This window comes from Filicampus tigris, chromosome 10 (genome assembly GCF_054856515.1).
Source record: "Filicampus tigris isolate MCC_2025a chromosome 10, RoL_Ftig_1.0, whole genome shotgun sequence".
In the NCBI taxonomy this organism is placed as follows: domain Eukaryota; kingdom Metazoa; phylum Chordata; class Actinopteri; order Syngnathiformes; family Syngnathidae; genus Filicampus; species Filicampus tigris.
Genome location: NC_141226.1, coordinates 6,662,725 through 6,677,373, shown reverse-complemented (window position 1 = coordinate 6,677,373; position 14,649 = coordinate 6,662,725). Strand labels below are relative to the sequence as shown.

General features: G+C 42.3%; 1 protein-coding gene and 29 non-coding genes across 30 annotated transcripts in view; 1 reads left to right on the top strand and 29 right to left on the bottom strand.

Moving 5' to 3' along the window:
- Positions 1-14,649, top strand: part of LOC147140483 (uncharacterized) — a 51,165-nt gene that overhangs the window by 27,185 nt on the left and 9,331 nt on the right. The window lies entirely within an intron of this gene.
- On the bottom strand, positions 111-183 carry trnar-acg (transfer RNA arginine (anticodon ACG)). The gene has a single exon. It is a non-coding gene; the product is annotated as a tRNA-Arg (tRNA).
- Positions 274-345, bottom strand: trnah-gug (transfer RNA histidin (anticodon GUG)). The gene has a single exon. It is a non-coding gene; the product is annotated as a tRNA-His (tRNA).
- On the bottom strand, positions 811-883 carry trnar-acg (transfer RNA arginine (anticodon ACG)). The gene has a single exon. It is a non-coding gene; the product is annotated as a tRNA-Arg (tRNA).
- Positions 974-1,045, bottom strand: trnah-gug (transfer RNA histidin (anticodon GUG)). Its single transcript has one exon. It is a non-coding gene; the product is annotated as a tRNA-His (tRNA).
- trnar-acg (transfer RNA arginine (anticodon ACG)) lies at positions 1,519-1,591 on the bottom strand. The gene has a single exon. It is a non-coding gene; the product is annotated as a tRNA-Arg (tRNA).
- trnah-gug (transfer RNA histidin (anticodon GUG)) lies at positions 1,682-1,753 on the bottom strand. The gene has a single exon. It is a non-coding gene; the product is annotated as a tRNA-His (tRNA).
- trnar-acg (transfer RNA arginine (anticodon ACG)) lies at positions 2,219-2,291 on the bottom strand. The gene has a single exon. It is a non-coding gene; the product is annotated as a tRNA-Arg (tRNA).
- trnah-gug (transfer RNA histidin (anticodon GUG)) lies at positions 2,382-2,453 on the bottom strand. The gene has a single exon. It is a non-coding gene; the product is annotated as a tRNA-His (tRNA).
- On the bottom strand, positions 2,930-3,002 carry trnar-acg (transfer RNA arginine (anticodon ACG)). The gene has a single exon. It is a non-coding gene; the product is annotated as a tRNA-Arg (tRNA).
- Positions 3,093-3,164, bottom strand: trnah-gug (transfer RNA histidin (anticodon GUG)). The gene has a single exon. It is a non-coding gene; the product is annotated as a tRNA-His (tRNA).
- trnar-acg (transfer RNA arginine (anticodon ACG)) lies at positions 4,025-4,097 on the bottom strand. The gene has a single exon. It is a non-coding gene; the product is annotated as a tRNA-Arg (tRNA).
- On the bottom strand, positions 4,738-4,810 carry trnar-acg (transfer RNA arginine (anticodon ACG)). The gene has a single exon. It is a non-coding gene; the product is annotated as a tRNA-Arg (tRNA).
- Positions 5,606-5,677, bottom strand: trnah-gug (transfer RNA histidin (anticodon GUG)). Its single transcript has one exon. It is a non-coding gene; the product is annotated as a tRNA-His (tRNA).
- On the bottom strand, positions 6,535-6,607 carry trnar-acg (transfer RNA arginine (anticodon ACG)). Its single transcript has one exon. It is a non-coding gene; the product is annotated as a tRNA-Arg (tRNA).
- On the bottom strand, positions 6,698-6,769 carry trnah-gug (transfer RNA histidin (anticodon GUG)). Its single transcript has one exon. It is a non-coding gene; the product is annotated as a tRNA-His (tRNA).
- On the bottom strand, positions 7,628-7,700 carry trnar-acg (transfer RNA arginine (anticodon ACG)). Its single transcript has one exon. It is a non-coding gene; the product is annotated as a tRNA-Arg (tRNA).
- Positions 8,341-8,413, bottom strand: trnar-acg (transfer RNA arginine (anticodon ACG)). The gene has a single exon. It is a non-coding gene; the product is annotated as a tRNA-Arg (tRNA).
- On the bottom strand, positions 8,504-8,575 carry trnah-gug (transfer RNA histidin (anticodon GUG)). The gene has a single exon. It is a non-coding gene; the product is annotated as a tRNA-His (tRNA).
- trnar-acg (transfer RNA arginine (anticodon ACG)) lies at positions 9,050-9,122 on the bottom strand. The gene has a single exon. It is a non-coding gene; the product is annotated as a tRNA-Arg (tRNA).
- Positions 9,211-9,282, bottom strand: trnah-gug (transfer RNA histidin (anticodon GUG)). Its single transcript has one exon. It is a non-coding gene; the product is annotated as a tRNA-His (tRNA).
- On the bottom strand, positions 9,918-9,989 carry trnah-gug (transfer RNA histidin (anticodon GUG)). The gene has a single exon. It is a non-coding gene; the product is annotated as a tRNA-His (tRNA).
- trnar-acg (transfer RNA arginine (anticodon ACG)) lies at positions 10,466-10,538 on the bottom strand. The gene has a single exon. It is a non-coding gene; the product is annotated as a tRNA-Arg (tRNA).
- On the bottom strand, positions 10,629-10,700 carry trnah-gug (transfer RNA histidin (anticodon GUG)). The gene has a single exon. It is a non-coding gene; the product is annotated as a tRNA-His (tRNA).
- On the bottom strand, positions 11,174-11,246 carry trnar-acg (transfer RNA arginine (anticodon ACG)). Its single transcript has one exon. It is a non-coding gene; the product is annotated as a tRNA-Arg (tRNA).
- On the bottom strand, positions 11,337-11,408 carry trnah-gug (transfer RNA histidin (anticodon GUG)). The gene has a single exon. It is a non-coding gene; the product is annotated as a tRNA-His (tRNA).
- Positions 12,269-12,341, bottom strand: trnar-acg (transfer RNA arginine (anticodon ACG)). Its single transcript has one exon. It is a non-coding gene; the product is annotated as a tRNA-Arg (tRNA).
- trnah-gug (transfer RNA histidin (anticodon GUG)) lies at positions 13,515-13,586 on the bottom strand. Its single transcript has one exon. It is a non-coding gene; the product is annotated as a tRNA-His (tRNA).
- On the bottom strand, positions 14,052-14,124 carry trnar-acg (transfer RNA arginine (anticodon ACG)). Its single transcript has one exon. It is a non-coding gene; the product is annotated as a tRNA-Arg (tRNA).
- On the bottom strand, positions 14,219-14,290 carry trnah-gug (transfer RNA histidin (anticodon GUG)). The gene has a single exon. It is a non-coding gene; the product is annotated as a tRNA-His (tRNA).

Sequence of the window (14,649 nt, the reverse complement as noted above, 5' to 3'; positions counted from 1 at the left end):
TTTCCTTGTTGGCAGTGTTACATGAGGTCTTTCAATCCTATCATCTCTGGTAGACTTTGTGTGGTATTTTTTGCACCACTTTCAGCTAGGGTTTACCACAATAGAGTGGCTGAGCTAGCTAGGAGTTGAACCTAGAATCTTCTGATCCGTAGTCAGATGCGTTATCCATTGCGCCACTAGCCCCTTACTTATAAATGGACTTCTGTAAGCCTCTTTCGAGTATTGTCACTGTCCCACTCAAAAACTAAAAAAGTCATTGATGAGATTGTGATTTGCCATGACCCGGATTCGAACCGGGGTCGCTGCGGCCACAACACAGAGTACTAACCACTATACGATCACGGCCTTCACATACTAATCCATTCAGGAGAAACATTGTGTCTACCATTGTCGGCCATTGTGTGAAAATGGAACCGAGAGGCTGATTAGCCAGGACTACTGAATCCGTCTAATTTGGTGGGCAGAAAACTGGTCATCAGTGTGAATTGAAACTGATACAATTCAGAAATGTTGACCACTAATTCAGTGGAAATTAAGTTTTTCGATTGGAGGCTTGATCTCCGGGAGATTGTGTCAACCTTATCCTGTGAGATGAACTCCTTCATGAGGGAAAAGTGATGTTAAATTACTGCTGGAACTAAGTGTGTACACATGTTCTATGCTGCCAATCAGTTAAGGTGAGATAACCTTTGAACAATCTTTACCTTGTTGACAGTGTTGCATGAGGTCTTTCAATCCTATCATCTCTGGTAGACTTTGTGTGGTATTTTTTGCACCACTTTCAGCTAGGGTTTACCACAATAGAGTGGCTGAGCTAGCTAGGAGTTGAACCTAGAATCTTCTGATCCGTAGTCAGATGCGTTATCTATTGCGCCACTAGCCCCTTAATTATAAATGGACTTCTGTAAGCCTCTTTCGAGTATTGTCACTGTCCCACTCAAAAACTAATAAAGTCATTGATGAGATTTTAATTTGCCATGACCCGGATTCGAACCGGGGTTGCTGCGGCCACAACACAGAGTACTAACCACTATACGATCACGGCCTTCACATACTAATCCATTCAGGAGAAACATTGTGTCTACCATTGTCGGCCATTGTGTAAGTGAAATAAAATGGAACCGAGAGGCTGATTAGCCAGGACTACTGAATCCGTCTAATTTGGTGGGCAGAAAACTGGTCATCAGTGTGAATTGAAACTGATACAATTCAGAAATGTTGACCACTAATTCAGTGGAAATGAAGTTTTTCGAGTGGAGGCTTGATCACCGGGAGAGTGTGTAAACCTTATCCTGTGAGATGAACTCCTTCATGAGGGAAAAGTGATGTTAAATTACTGCTGGAACTAAGTGTGTACACATGTTCTATGCTGCCAATCAGTTAAGGTGAGATAACCTTTGAACAATCTTTACCTTGTTGACAGTGTTGCATGAGGTCTTTCAATCCTATCATCTCTGGTAGACTTTGTGTGGTATTTTTTGCACCACTTTCAGCTAGGGTTTACCACAATAGAGTGGCTGAGCTAGCTAGGAGTTGAACCTAGAATCTTCTGATCCGTAGTCAGATGCGTTATCTATTGCGCCACTAGCCCCTTAATTATAAATGGACTTCTGTAAGCCTCTTTCGAGTATTGTCACTGTCCCACTCAAAAACTAATAAAGTCATTGACGAGATTTTAATTTGCCATGACCCGGATTCGAACCGGGGTTGCTGCGGCCACAACACAGAGTACTAACCACTATACGATCACGGCCTTCGCATACTAATCCATTCAGGAGAAACATTGTGTCTACCATTGTCGGCCATTGTGTGAAAATGGAACCGAGAGGCTGATTAGCCAGGACTACTGAATCCGTCTAATTTGGTGGGCAGAAAACTGGTCATCAGTGTGAATTGAAACTGATACAATTCAGAAATGTTGACCACTAATTCAGTGGAAATGAAGTTTTTCGAGTGGAGGCTTGATCACCGGGAGAGTGTGTCAACCTTATCCTGTGAGATGAACTCCTTCATGAGGGAAAAGTGATGTTAAATTACCGCTGGAACTAAGTGTGTACACATGTTCTATGCTGCCAATCAGTTAAGGTGAGATAACCTTTGAACAATCTTTACCTTGTTGACAGTGTTGCATGAGGTCTTTCAATCCTATCATCTCTGGTAGACTTTGTGTGGTATTTTTTGCACCACTTTCAGCTAGGGTTTACCACAATAGAGTGGCTGAGCTAGCTAGGAGTTGAACCTAGAATCTTCTGATCCGTAGTCAGATGCGTTATCTATTGCGCCACTAGCCCCTTGATTATAAATGGACTTCTGTAAGCCTCTTTCGAGTATTGTCACTGTCCCACTCAAAAACTAATAAAGTCATTGATGAGATTTTAATTTGCCATGACCCGGATTCGAACCGGGGTTGCTGCGGCCACAACACAGAGTACTAACCACTATACGATCACGGCCTTCATATGTTATTCCATTCAGGAGAAACATTGTGTCTACCATTGTCGGCCATTGTGTAAGGCTGAAATAAAATGGAACCGAGAGGCTGATTAGCCAGGACTACTGTGAAACTGTCTAATTTGGTGGGCAGAAAACTGGTCATCAGTGTGAATTGAAACTGATACAATTCAGAAATGTTGACCACTAATACAGTGGAAATGAAGTTTTTTGAGTGGAGGCTTGATCTACGGGAGATTGTGTAACCTTTTCCTGTGAGATGAACTCCCTCACGAGGGAAAAGTGATGTTAAATTAAAGCTAGAACTGAATGTGTACACATGTTCTAGGCTCCCAATCAGTTAAGTTGAGATAACCTTTGAACAATCTTTTCCTTGTTGACAGTGTTGCATGAGGTCTTTCAATCCTAACATCTCTGATAAACTTCGAGTGGTATTTTTTGCACCACTTTCAGCTAGGGTTTACCACAATAGAGTGGCTGAGCTAGCTAGGAGTTGAACCTAGAATCTTCTGATCCGTAGTCAGATGCGTTATCTATTGCGCCACTAGCCCCTTAATTATAAACGGACTTCTGTAAGCCTCTTTCGAGTATTGTCACTGTCCCACTCAAAAACTAATAAAGTCATTGATGAGATTTTAATTTGCCATGACCCGGATTCGAACCGGGGTTGCTGCGGCCACAACACAGAGTACTAACCACTATACGATCACGGCCTTCACATATTAATCCATTCAGGAGAAACATTGTGTCTACCATTGTCGGCCATTGTGTAAGTGAAATAAAATGGAACCGAGAGGCTGATTAGCCAGGACTACTGTGAATCTGTCTAATTTGGTGGGCAGAAAACTGGTCATCAGTGTGAATTGAAACTGATACAATTCAGTAATGTTGACCACTAATACAGATGCGTTATCCATTGCGCCACTAGCCCCTTAATTATAAATGGACTTCTGTAAGCCTCTTTCGAGTATTGTCACTGTCCCACTGTCTCAAAAACTAAAAAAGTCATTGAGGAGATTTTAATTTGCCATGACCCGGATTTGAGCCAGGGTTGCTGCGGCCACAACACAGAGTACTAACCACTATACGATCAAGGCCTTCATATGTTATTCCATTCAGGAGAAACATCGTGTCTACCATTGTCGGCCATTGTGTAAAGCTGAAATAAAATGGAACCGAGAGGCTGATTAGCCAGGACTACTGTGAAAGTGTCTAATTTGGTGGGCAGAAAACTGGTCATCAGTGTGAATTGAAACTGATACAATTCAGAATTGTTGACCACTAATACAGTGGAAATGAAGTTTTTTGAGTGGAGGCTTGATCTACCGGAGATTGTGTAACCTTTTCCTGTGAGATGAACTCCCTCATGAGGGAAAAGTGATGTTAAATTACAGCTGGAACTGAATGTGTACACATGTTCTAGGCTCCCAATCAGTTAAGTTGAGATAACCTTTGAACAATCTTTTCCTTGTTGAGAGTGTTGCATGAGGTCTTTCAATCCTAACATCTCTGGTAAACTTCGAGTGGTATTTTTTGCACCACTTTCAGCTAGGGTTTACCACGATAGAGTGGCTGAGCTAGCTAGGAGTTGAACCTAGAATCTTCTGATCCGTAGTCAGATGCGTTATCCATTGCGCCACTAGCCCCTTAATTATAAATGGACTTCTGTAAGCCTGTTTCGAGTATTGTCACTGTCCCAATGTCTCAAAAACTAATAAAGTCATTGATGAGATTTTAATTTGCCATGACCCGGATTCGAATCGGGGTTTCAGCGGCCACAACACAGAGTACTAACCACTATACGATCACGGCCTTCATATGTTATTCCATTCAGGAGAAACATTGTGTCTACCATTGTCGGCCATTGTGTAAGGCTGAAATAAAATGGAACCGAGAGGCTGATTAGCCAGGACTACTGTGAAACTGTCTAATTTGGTGGTCAGAAAACTGGTCATCAGTGTGAATTGAAACTGATACAATTCAGAAATGTTGACCACTAATACAGTGGAAATGAAGTTTTTCGAGTGGAGGCTTGATCACCGGGAGATTGTGTCAACCTCCTGTGAGATGAACTCCTTCATGAGGGAAAAGTGATGTTAAATTACAGCTGGAACTAAATGTGTACACATGTTCTATGCTGCCAATCAGTTAAGGTGAGATAACCTTTGAACAATCTTTTCCTTGGTGGCAGTGTTACATGAGGTCTTTCAATCCTATCATCTCTGGTAGACTTTGTGTGGTATTTTTTGCACCACTTTCAGCTAGGGTTTACCACGATAGAGTGGCTGAGCTAGCTAGGAGTTGAACCTAGAATCTTCTGATCCGTAGTCAGATGCGTTATCCATTGCGCCACTAGCCCTTTTATTGTAAATGGACTTCTGTAAGCCTCTTTCGATTATTGTCACTGTCCCACAAAAACTAAAAAAGTCATTGATGAGATTTTAATTTGCCATGACCCGGATTCGAACCGGGGTTGCTGCCGCCACAACACAGAGTACTAACCACTATACGATCACGGCCTTCATATGTTATTCCATTCAGGAGAAACATTGTGTCTAGCATTGTCGGCCATTGTAAGGCTGAAATAAAATGGAACCGAGAGGCTGATTAGCCAGGACTACTGTGAAACTGTCTAATTTGGTGGGCAGAAAACTCGTCATCAGTGTGAATTGAAACTGATACAATTCAGAAATGTTGACAGCTAATAAAGTGGAAATGAATTTTTTTGAGTGGAGGCTTGATCTACGGGAGATTGTGTAACCTTTTCCTGTGAGATGAACTCCCTCATGAGGGATAAGTGATTTTAAACTACAGCTGGAACTGAATGTGAACACATGTTCTAGGCTCCCAATCAGTTAAGTTGAGATAACCTTTGAACAATCTTTTCATTGTTGACAGTTTTGCATGAGGTCTTTCAATCCTAACATCTCTGGTAAATGTCATATGGTATTTTGTGCTGCACTTTCAGATGGGGTTTACCACAAGAGAGTGGCTGAGATAGCTGAGAGTTGAACCTAGAATCTTCTGATCCGTAGTCAGACGCGTTATCCATTGCGCCACCAGCCCCTTGAGTATAAATGGACTTCTGTAACCCTCTTTCGAGTATTGTCACTGTCCCACAAAAACTAAAAAAGTCATTGATGAGATTTTAATTTGCCATGACCCGGATTTGAACCGGGGTTGCTGCGGCCACAACACAGAGTACTAACCACTATACGATCACGGCCTTCACATACTAAACCATTCAGGAGAAACATTGTGTCTACCATTGTCGGCCATTGTGTAAGTGAAATAAAATGGAACCGAGAGGCTGATTAGCCAGGACTACTGAATCTGTCTAATTTGGTGGGCAGAAAACTGGTCATCAGTGTGAATTGAAACTGATACAATTCAGTAATGCTAACCACTAATACAGATGCGTTATCCATTGCCCCACTAGCCCCTTAATTATAAATGGACTTCTGTAAGCCTCTTTCGAGTATTGTCACTGTCCCACTGTCTCAAAAACTAAAAAAGTCATTGAGGAGATTTTAATTTGCCATGACCCGGATTTGAACCGGGGTTGCTGCGGCCACAACACAGAGTACTAACCACTATACGATCAAGGCCTTCATATGTTACTCCATTCAGGAGAAACATCGTGTCTACCATTGTCGGCCATTGTGTAAAGCTGAAATAAAATGGAACCGAGAGGCTGATTAGCCAGGACTACTGTGAAACTGTCTAATTTGGTGGGCAGAAAACTGGTCATCAGTGTGAATTGAAACTGATACAATTCAGAAATGTTGACCACTAATACAGTGGAAATGAAGTTTTTTGAGTGGAGGCTTGATCTACGGGAGATTGTGTAACCTTTTCCTGTGAGATGAACTCCCTCACGAGGGAAAAGTGATGTTAAATTAAAGCTAGAACTGAATGTGTACACATGTTCTAGGCTCCCAATCAGTTAAGTTGAGATCACCTTTAAAAATCTTTTCCTTGTTGACAGTGTTGCATGAGGTCTTTCAATCCTAACATCTCTGGTAAACTTCGAGTGGTATTTTTTGCACCACTTTCAGCTAGGGTTTACCACGATAGAGCGGCTGAGCTAGCTAGGAGTTGAACCTAGAATCTTCTGATCCGTAGTCAGATGCGTTATCCATTGCGCCACTAGCCCTTTTATTATAAATGGACTTCTGTAAGCCTCTTTCGATTATTGTCACTGTCCCACTCAAAAACTAAAAAATTCATTGATGAGATTTTAATTTGCCATGACCCGGATTCGAACCGGGGTCGCTGCAGCCACAACACAGAGTACTAACCACTATACGATCACGGCCTTCACATATTATCCCATTCAGGAGAAACATTTTGTCTACCATTGTCGGCCATTGTGTAAGGCTGAAAAAATGGAACCGAGAGGCTGATTAGCCAGGACTACTGAATCTGTCTAATTTGGTGGGCAGAAAACTGGTCATCAGTGTGAATTGAAACTGATACAATTCAGTAATGTTGACCACTAATACAGATGCGTTATCCATTGCGCCACTAGCCCCTTAATTATAAATGGACTTCTGTAAGCCTCTTTCGAGTATATTCACTGTCCCACTGTCTCAAAAACTAAAAAAGTCATTGAGGAGATTTTAATTTGCCATGACCCAGATTCGAACCGGGGTTGCTGCGGCCACAACACAGAGTACTAACCACTATACGATCAAGGCCTTCATATGTTATTCCATTCAGGAGAAACATCGTGTCTACCATTGTCGGCCATTGTGTAAAGCTGAAATAAAATGGAACCGAGAGGCTGATTAGCCAGGACTACTGTGAAAGTGTCTAATTTGGTGGGCAGAAAACTGGTCATCAGTGTGAATTGAAACTGATACAATTCAGAATTGTTGACCACTAATACAGTGGAAATGAAGTTTTTTGAGTGGAGGCTTGATCTTCCGGAGATTGTGTAACCTTTTCCTGTGAGATGAACTCCCTCATGAGGGAAAAGTGATGTTAAATTACAGCTGGAACTGAATGTGTACACATGTTCTAGGCTCCCAATCAGTTAAGTTGAGATAACCTTTGAACAATCTTTTCCTTGTTGAGAGTGTTGCATGAGGTCTTTCAATCCTAACATCTCTGGTAAACTTCGAGTGGTATTTTTTGCACCACTTTCAGCTAGGGTTTACCACGATAGAGTGGCTGAGCTAGTTAGGAGTTGAACCTAGAATCTTCTGATCCGTAGTCAGATGCGTTATCCATTGCGCCACTAGCCCCTTAATTACAAATGGACTTCTGTAAGCCTCTTTCGAGTATTGTCACTGTCCCAATGTCTCAAAAACTAATAAAGTCATTGATGAGATTTTAATTTGCCATGACCCGGATTCGAATCGGGGTCGCAGCGGCCACAACACAGAGTACTAACCACTATACGATCACGGCCTTCATATGTTATTCCATTCAGGAGAAACATTGTGTCTACCATTGTCGGCCATTGTGTAAGGCTGAAATAAAATGGAACCGAGAGGCTGATTAGCCAGGACTACTGTGAAACTGTCTAATTTGGTGGTCAGAAAACTGGTCATCAGTGTGAATTGAAACTGATACAATTCAGAAATGTTGACCACTAATACAGTGGAAATGAAGTTTTTCGAGTGGAGGCTTGATCACCGGGAGATTGTGTCAACCTCCTGTGAGATGAACTCCTTCATGAGGGAAAAGTGATGTTAAATTACAGCTGGAACTAAATGTGGACACATGTTCTATGCTGCCAATCAGTTAAGGTGAGATAACCTTTGAACAATCTTTTCCTTGTTGGCAGTGTTACATGAGGTCTTTCAATCCTATCATCTCTGGTAGACTTTGTGTGGTATTTTTTGCACCACTTTCAGCTAGGGTTTACCACGATAGAGTGGCTGAGCTAGCTAGGAGTTGAACCTAGAATCTTCTGATCCGTAGTCAGATGCGTTATCCATTGCGCCACTAGGCCCTTACTTATAAATGGACTTCTGTAAGCCTCTTTCGAGTATTGTCACTGTCCCACTCAAAAACTAAAAAAGTCATTGATGAGATTTTGATTTGCCATGACCCGGATTCGAACCGGGGTCGCTGCGGCCACAACACAGAGTACTAACCACTATACGATCACGGCCTTCATATGTTATTCCATTCAGGAGAAACATTGTGTCTACCATTGTCGGCCATTGTGTAAGGCTGAAATAAAATGGAACCGAGAGGCTGATTAGCCAGGACTACTGTGAAACTGTCTAATTTGGTGGTCAGAAAACTGGTCATCAGTGTGAATTGAAACTGATACAATTCAGAAATGTTGACCACTAATACAGTGGAAATGAAGTTTTTCGAGTGGAGGCTTGATCACCGGGAGATTGTGTCAACCTCCTGTGAGATGAACTCCTTCATGAGGGAAAAGTGATGTTAAATTACAGCTGGAACTAAATGTGTACACATGTTCTATGCTGCCAATCAGTTAAGGTGAGATAACCTTTGAACAATCTTTTCCTTGGTGGCAGTGTTACATGAGGTCTTTCAATCCTATCATCTCTGGTAGACTTTGTGTGGTATTTTTTGCACCACTTTCAGCTAGGGTTTACCACGATAGAGTGGCTGAGCTAGCTAGGAGTTGAACCTAGAATCTTCTGATCCGTAGTCAGATGCGTTATCCATTGCGCCACTAGCCCTTTTATTATAAATGGACTTCTGTAAGCCTCTTTCGATTATTGTCACTGTCCCACAAAAACTAAAAAAGTCATTGATGAGATTTTAATTTGCCATGACCCGGATTCGAACCGGGGTTGCTGCGGCCACAACACAGAGTACTAACCACTATACGATCACGGCCTTCATATGTTATTCCATTCAGGAGAAACATTGTGTCTAGCATTGTCGGCCATTGTAAGGCTGAAATAAAATGGAACCGAGAGGCTGATTAGCCAGGACTACTGTGAAACTGTCTAATTTGGTGGGCAGAAAACTCGTCATCAGTGTGAATTGAAACTGATACAATTCAGAAATGTTGACAGCTAATAAAGAGGAAATGAATTTTTTTGAGTGGAGGCTTGATCTACGGGAGATTGTGTAACCTTTTCCTGTGAGATGAACTCCCTCATGAGGGATAAGTGATTTTAAACTACAGCTGGAACTGAATGTGAACACATGTTCTAGGCTCCCAATCAGTTAAGTTGAGATAACCTTTGAACAATCTTTTCATTGTTGACAGTTTTGCATGAGGTCTTTCAATCCTAACATCTCTGGTAAATGTCATATGGTATTTTGTGCTGCACTTTCAGATGGGGTTTACCACAAGAGAGTGGCTGAGATAGCTGAGAGTTGAACCTAGAATCTTCTGATCCGTAGTCAGACGCGTTATCCATTGCGCCACCAGCCCCTTGAGTATAAATGGACTTCTGTAACCCTCTTTCGAGTATTGTCACTGTCCCACAAAAACTAAAAAAGTCATTGATGAGATTTTAATTTGCCATGACCCGGATTCGAACCGGGGTCGCTGCGGCCACAACACAGAGTACTAACCACTATACGATCACGGCCTTCGTATGTTATTCCATTTAGGAGAAACATTGTGTCTACCATTGTCGGCCATTGTGTAAGGCTGAAATAAAATGGAACCGAGAGGCTGATTAGCCAGGACTACAGTGAAACTGTCTAATTTGGTGGTCAGAAAACTGGTCATCAGTGTGAATTGAAACTGATACAATTCAGAAATGTTGACCACTAATACAGTGGAAATGAAGTTTTTTGAGTGAAGGCTTGATCTACCGGAGATTGTGTAACCTTTTCCTGTGAGATGAACTCCCTCATGAGGGAAAAGTGATGTTAAATTAAAGTTGGAACTGAATGTGTCCACATGTTCAAGGCTCCTAATCAGTTAAGTTGAGATAACCTTTGAACAATCTTTTCCTTGTTGGCAGTGTTACATGAGGTCTTTCAATCCTATCATCTCTGGTAGACTTTGTGTGGTATTTTTTGCACCACTTTCAGCTAGGGTTTACCACAATAGAGTGGCTGAGCTAGCTAGGAGTTGAACCTAGAATCTTCTGATCCGTAGTCAGATGCGTTATCCATTGCGCCACTAGCCCCTTACTTATAAATGGACTTCTGTAAGCCTCTTTCGAGTATTGTCACTGTCCCACTCAAAAACTAAAAAAGTCATTGATGAGATTTTGATTTGCCATGACCCGGATTTGAACCGGGGTCGCTGCGGCCACAACGCAGAGTACTAACCACTATACGATCACGGCCTTCACATACTAATCCATTCAGGAGAAACATTGTGTCTACCATTGTCGGCCATTGTGTAAGTGAAATAAAATGGAACCGAGAGGCTGATTAGCCAGGACTACTGAATCCGTCTAATTTGGTGGGCAGAAAAATGGTCATCAGTGTGAATTGAAACTGATACAATTCAGAAATGTTGACCACTAATTCAGTGGAAATGAAGTTTTTCGAGTGGAGGCTTGATCACCGGGAGAGTGTGTCAACCTTATCCTGTGAGATGAACTCCTTCATGAGGGAAAAGTGATGTTAAATTACCGCTGGAACTAAGTGTGTACACATGTTCTATGCTGCCAATCAGTTAAGGTGAGATAACCTTTGAACAATCTATTCCTTGTTGACAGTTTTGCATGAGGTCTTTCAATCCTAACATCTCTGGTAAACTTCGAGTGGTATTTTTTGCACCACTTTCAGCTAGGGTTTACCACGATAGAGTGGCTGAGCTAGCTAGGAGTTGAACCTAGAATCTTCTGATCCGTAGTCAGATGCGTTATCCATTGCGCCACTAGCCCTTTTATTATAAATGGACTTCTGTAAGCCTCTTTCGATTATTGTCACTGTCCCACTCAAAAACTAAAAAAGTCATTGATGAGATTTTAATTTGCCATGACCCGGATTTGAACCGGGGTCGCTGCAGCCACAACACAGAGTACTAACCACTATACGATCACGGCCTTCACATATTATCCCATTCAGGAGAAACATTTCGTCTACCATTGTCGGCCATTGTGTAAGGCTGAAATAAAATGGAACCGAGAGGCTGATTAGCCAGGACTACTGAATCTGTCTAATTTGGTGGGCAGAAAACTGGTCATCAGTGTGAATTGAAACTGATACAATTCAGTAATGTTGACCACTAATACAGATGCGTTATCCATTGCGCCACTAGCCCCTTAATTATAAATGGACTTCTGTAAGCCTCTTTCGAGTATTGTCACTGTCCCACTGTCTCAAAAACTAAAAAAGTCATTGAGGAGATTTTAATTTGCCATGACCCGGATTCGAACCGGGGTTGCTGCGGCCACAACACAGAGTACTAACCACTATACGATCAAGGCCTTCATATGTTATTCCATTCAGGAGAAACATCGTGTCTACCATTGTCGGCCATTGTGTAAAGCTGAAATAAAATGGAACCGAGAGGCTGATTAGGCAGGACTACTGTGAAAGTGTCTAATTTGGTGGGCAGAAAACTGGTCATCAGTGTGAATTGAAACTGATACAATTCAGAATTGTTGACCACTAATACAGTGGAAATGAAGTTTTTTGAGTGGAGGCTTGATCTACCGGAGATTGTGTAACCTTTTCCTGTGAGATGAACTCCCTCATGAGGGAAAAGTGATGTTAAATTACAGCTGGAACTGAATGTGTACACATGTTCTAGGCTCCCAATCAGTTAAGTTGAGATAACCTTTGAACAATCTTTTCCTTGTTGAGAGTGTTGCATGAGGTCTTTCAATCCTAACATCTCTGGTAAACTTTGAGTGGTATTTTTTGCACCACTTTCAGCTAGGGTTTACCACGATAGAGTGGCTGAGCTAGCTAGGAGTTGAACCTAGAATCTTCTAATCCGTAGTCAGATGCGTTATCCATTGCGCCACTAGCCCCTTAATTATAAATGGACTTCTGTAAGCCTCTTTCGAGTATTGTCACTGTCCCAATGTCTCAAAAACTAATAAAGTCATTGATGAGATTTTAATTTGCCATGACCCGGATTCGAATCGGGGTCGCAGCGGCCACAACACAGAGTACTAACCACTATACGATCACGGCCTTCATATGTTATTCCATTCAGGAGAAACATTGTGTCTACCATTGTCGGCCATTGTGTAAGGCTGAAAATGGAACCGAGAGGCTGATTAGCCAGGACTACTGTGAAAGTGGCGGCACGGTGGTCGACTGGTTAGCACGTCCGCCTCACAGTTCAGAGGTCGCGGGTTCGATCCCGGCTCCGGCCTCCCTGTGTGGAGTTTGCATGTTCTCCCCGTGCCTGCGTGGGTTTTCTCCGGGCACTCCGGTTTCCTCCCACAGTCCAAAAACATGCATGGTAAGTTGATTGGATACTCTAAATTGCCCCTAGGTGTGATTGTGAGTGCGGATGTTTGTCTCTGTGTGCCCTGCGATTGGCTGGCAACCAGTTCAGGGTGTCCCCCGCCTACTGCCCAAAGAGAGCTGGGATAGGCTCCAGCATGCCCCGCGACCCTTGTGAGGAGAAGCGGTACAGATAATGGATGGATGGATGGATACTGTGAAAGTGTCTAATTTGGTGGGCAGAAAACTGGTCATCAGTGTGAATTGAAACTGATACAATTCAGAAATGTTGACCGCTAATACAGTGGAAATGAATTTTTTTGAGTGGAGGCTTGATCTACGGGAGATTGTGTAACCTTTTCCTGTGAGATGAACTCCCTCATGAGGGATAAGTGATGTTAAACTACAGCTGGAACTGAATGTGAACACATGTTCTAGGCTCCCAATCAGTTAAATTGAGATTACCTTTGAACAATCTTTTCATTGTTGACAGTTTTGCATGAGGTCTTTCAATCCTAACATCTCTGGTAAATGTCATATGGTATTTTGTGCTGCACTTTCAGATGGGGTTTACCACAATAGAGTGGCTGAGATAGCTGAGAGTTGAACCTAGAATCTTCTGATCCGTAGTCAGACGCGTTTTCCATTGCGCCACCAGCCCCTTGAGTATAAATGGACTTCTGTAACCCTCTTTCGAGTATTGTCACTGTCCCACAAAAACTAAAAAAGTCATTGATGAGATTTTAATTTGCCATGACCCGGATTCGAACCGGGGTCGCTGCGGCCACAACACAGAGTACTAACCACTATACGATCACGGCCTTCATATGTTATTCCATTTAGGAGAAACGTGTCTACCATTATCGGCCATTGTGTAAGGCTGAAATAAAATGGAACCGAGAGGCTGATTAGCCAGGACTCCTGTGAAACTGTCTAATTTGGTGGGCAGAAAACTGGTCATCAGTGTGAATTGAAACTGATACAATTCAGAAATGTTGACCACTAATACAGTGGAAATGAAGTTTTTCGAGTGGAGGCTTGATCACCGGGAGATTGTGTCAACCTTATCCTGTGAGATGAACTCCTTCATGAGGGAAAAGTGATGTTAAATTACCGCTGGAACTAAATGTGTACACATGTTCTATGCTGCCAATCAGTTAAGGTGAGATAACTTTTGAACAATCTTTTCCTTGTTGCATGAGGTCTTTCAATCCTATCATCTCTGGTAGACTTTGTGTGGTATTTTTTGCACCACTTTCAGCTAGGGTTTACCACAATAGAGTGGCTGAGCTAGCTAGGAGTTGAACCTAGAATCTTCTGATCCGTAGTCAGATGCGTTATCCATTGCGCCACTAGCCCCTTAAATATAAATGGACTTCTGTAAGCCTCTTTCGAGTATTGTCACTGTCCCACTGTCTCAAAAACTAATAAAATCATTGATGAGATTTTAATTTGCCATGACCCGGATTCGAACCGGGGTTGCTGCGGCCACAACACAGAGTACTAACCACTATACGATCACGGCCTTCATATGTTGTCCCATTCAGGAGAAACATTGTGTCTACCATTGTCGGCCATTGTGTAGCTGAAAAAATGGAACCGAGAGGCTGATTAGCCAGGACTACTGTAAAACTGTCTAATTTGGTGGTCAGAAAATTGGTCATCAGTGTGAATTGAAACTGATACAATTCAGAAATGTTGACCATTAATACAGTGGAAATGAAGTTTTTTGAGTGAAGGCTTGATCTACCGGAGATTGTGTAACCTTTTCCTGTGAGATGAACTCCCTCATGAGGGAAAAGTGATGTTAAATTACAGCTGGAATTGAATGTGTACACATGTTCTAGGCTCCCAATCAGTTAAGGTAAGATAACCTTTGAACAA